The sequence below is a fragment of the Sinocyclocheilus anshuiensis genome, unplaced genomic scaffold (assembly GCF_001515605.1).
Source record: "Sinocyclocheilus anshuiensis isolate Anshui unplaced genomic scaffold, SAMN03320099.WGS_v1.1 scaffold1804, whole genome shotgun sequence".
NCBI lineage: Eukaryota > Metazoa > Chordata > Actinopteri > Cypriniformes > Cyprinidae > Sinocyclocheilus > Sinocyclocheilus anshuiensis.
Genome location: NW_015555844.1, coordinates 7889 through 11964, shown reverse-complemented (window position 1 = coordinate 11964; position 4076 = coordinate 7889).

Below are 4076 nucleotides of genomic sequence, written 5' to 3'. Positions count from 1 at the left end.
TTAATTTAATTTAATTCATACAGGCCTACCTCATGTTGCACGTTTGCACTTTTTGAGAAAAATGGCACAATAAAAACAAGACTTTTCAGGTCTAGGTCCAATCCCTCACTTTTTCTAGCTATATAAGGTTAAAATATTTTGCTTGTATTTTTTTTTCTTTTTTCTCATATCGCAATATAATATCGATATCGCCTGGACAGAGTAAAATATCATGATATGAATTTTAGCTCATATCGCCCACCCCTAGCACTGAGAAATAAAGAAATAATCTACCTCTACGCTATGGTTAAAAAGACACGTTCAGCTTGCATATTGTGGTTATTTCTGCTGTGATACTTCAATATGACAATCTTTCATCACATTATCACTTCACTGGCTATGCTTCACTTATTTTAGTTTGTTTTCTTTGCAGCACATTTGGTTTAGACATTTGCTACACAAATACTTGAAGAGCCTGACCATCTGGTTAGTCAGTGCCTTCCTGTTTGTTTTATTGTCTCTTATATTAAAAAAAAATAGACCTTTATTACTGAGCACATGTAAAGGTGGCAAGGTGTAGATCATCTGTATAGAAATGAAGGCTACAGTCACAGTGTTCCTTTTTTTTTGAGTCTCTTTTGACTGAACTTCAGTCTCTACAGAAAACACTTCCTTGTGAAAGAATGAATGACCTGGAAAAATGCACAGAAATACTGTCCTTACAGAAAAACCACATGAATTTCACATGTGCTAAAACACATGTGGTCAGATACACATGTGAATCTGCACATGTGAAATTTCATGTGTGAAAACGTGAAAATCACATGTGAAACGTGTGCTTTGCACGTGGGAAATGTGTGCTTTGCACATGGGAAATGTGTGTTTTTGGAACATTTTCATGTGAATTCCCATGTGAAACCCATGTAAACACCATGTGAAACCCATGTGATCACATTTCAAACACATAAGATCACATGTGAAACATGTATATTCCCATGTGAAACACATGTATATTCTAATGTGAAACCCATGGTACTTTCCTATGTGAAACCCATGAGATCACATGTGAAATACATGTGAATTCCCATGGTATATTCCCATGTTAAACACATGTGAAACCCATGAGATCACATGTGAAATACATGTAAATTCCCATGTGAAACCCATGGTATATTCCCATGTTAAACACATGGGATCACATGTGAATCCCATGTGAAACCCATGAGATCACATGTTAAATACATGTACATTTCCATGTGAAACCCATGTGATCACACGTGAAACATGTATATTCCCATGTGAAACCCATGGTATTTTCCTATGTGAAACCCATGTAAAAACATGTATATTATAAACCTGCTTGTGTTGAAATGTGATTATGAAATGACTTTAAAAACTCAATATTTAACTCATGCACACTATACACTCAAAAAATATTTAATCCTGTTTAAGACCTCAATTGTACAGTAAAATTCCATTAAGTTTTATTGAGCAATCCTTATACACTATTCATATTATGAAGAATTTAAATGAATAACTACAGTCTAAAGCATTTATATAAATCTTAAAGGGATAGTTCATCCAAAAATGAAAATTCTGTCATTAATTACTCACCCTCATGTCGTTCCAAACCCGTAAGACCTTCGTTCATCTTCGGAACACAAATTAAGATATTTTTGTGATGAAATTTCAGAGCTTTCTGACCCTGCATAGACAGCAATGGAACTGAAACGTTCCTAAGCCCAGAAACGTATAAGGACATTGTTAAAATAGTCCATGTGACATCAGTGGTTCAACCGTATTTTTATGAAGCTACAAGGATACTTTTTGTGCACAAAGAAAACAAAAATAACGATTTTATTCAACAATTTCTTCTCTTCCATGTCAGTCCGATGTCCTTTCTGGGCCTGGGAACATTTCAGTTGCATTGCTGTCTATGCAGGGTCAGAAAGCTCTCGGATTTTATCAAAAATATCTTAATTTGTGTTCCGAAGATGAACAAAGCTCTTATGGGTTTTGAACGATATGAGGGTGAGTAATTAATGACAGAATTTTCATTTTTGAGTGAACTATCCCTTTAATAATTGCTAATAAAAAAATAAAAAAAGTTACTCAATTACAGTTCCCATGGCATGAAGTTCATAGAACCTGAAAGTACACAGAGAGTCACTATTAAGTACAATTAACATAATATTTATTAGTCTCTTTTGTAATAGTGTTGTATTTAGACCTAACTGATTGAGTGGCAGCAGTGCAAAGGTTTTACTCCCTGTCCCAAACAGATTTCCCCCACGGTCAAAATGGGACATTCGCGTGAAAATTCGCCAACCAACGGTGACCGTGACCGCGCCTTAACCAGCTTATTTCCAGTCGAAATGACCGAACATACAATTATGCGCAAACAGGACGCTAAGTTACAAACGTATGATGGAGAAAAGTATTAAATGTTTTAAAATGTAACACAATACAGCTATAAAAACTGAAATTTAACATTAAATGTGTAAACACTACTAATTAAAGACATTTTTGCTTACCTTTTCCTCAGCGTAGAGTGGTAGATGACCGTTATGTTTCGAATGATGCGCATGCGCAGAACTCCGACTTCTTCAGTAAAAATGTCAAAAGGGAATACGCGTTATCAAAGACTATTTGGCATTATGAATGTGATTTCGACCAAATGTTTACCATTTTTAAATACAGTCTCGAATGGATGTTTTATTTCCGATCATTTCTTCCCCGGCATCATTGTGGTCAGCAGCAGCCGTTGGATGAGAAGCTTTTTTATTTTATTTATTCATTTATTTATTTTATTTTTTGTGAGGTTGTGAAAAATGGTAAAGGTACATCTATTGTAAAATATTATGTATCTATATTTTGCATCTTGTGATTATTGTTATTATTAAAAAGAAGCATGTTTTAATTATATTATTGTAATGTTAATAATATAATATTAATTTTATTAACATATTTTTTATGTTGTTCCTCAATAAAAAAAAAATTAGGTGAAGTTGATCATATATATACAATATATATTATAATATATATATTGTGTGTGTGTGTGTGTGTATTAGTTATTATGCCACCTGATGATCAACAATTATATGTTATTATAAGCAGTGGTCGAATTGTAAAAAAAAATCAGGGGGGATGGTGTGGTCAATGTCCTTTCCGGGGGCGGGGGGTTGTGGTATGTAGGTCCTGCAGCTAATTTTACGTAATGATTACAAAATTTGTCTAATTTTTATGTTTTTATTTAATGAAAAATTAGCCTTATTACATGAACTATTATTTATAACCTTTTTTCCCTTCTTGGGCCTAAAAATTGAGGAATTTTGGTTAATAATGATAATTAAACAATATTTTAATTGCTTGAATTATAAGGTTATTTAACCTGTATTGTGACAGGCTTCATCGCGCAGTGATGTGTAATAATGTGTATTTTTCATAATACACATTATTAATTCAAAGGGGATGGTCAGGGGGATGGTGGTTTTACTGAGGGGAAGCTTTTTGACATTTTTTTCTACCAAGGGGATGCCATCCCCCCGCACCCCCCCTCAATTCAAGCCCTGATTATAAGCTAATAACAAGGTGTATCATCATAAATGAGCACTTATTATTCATAAGTGGTATGTACCATTAACGTACAATTGATAAATCATATAGATCAATAGTATGAACTTTATTTTATTTAACTTTTATTTTACTAACTAGCCTAGCCTACATAGCCTAAGTAACTTTGCAACTACAGTACATTTCAACAAACAAAGAAAGATACAAGGGACTACAATGAAGCAGTAAATGGGAACAAACTAAAAGTTAACATAATACCACAGTGTGAAGCTGAAAATGCACAGTATTTGTTACATGTAGCTAACATGGGATCCACATGTTAAACCCTATTATAACACATGGAAACATTTTCCACATGTGATCCACATGTTAACCGTCAGACTAAGCGGAGATCCTCTAACACCAATAGGAACCCAATGATATTACTACTCTCTCACATACTATTATTTGACTTTTTTTTTTTTTTTTTTACATATTACAGAAAATGGTGTACTGTAGTAGGCAGGCCTACAATGTTTTTTTTT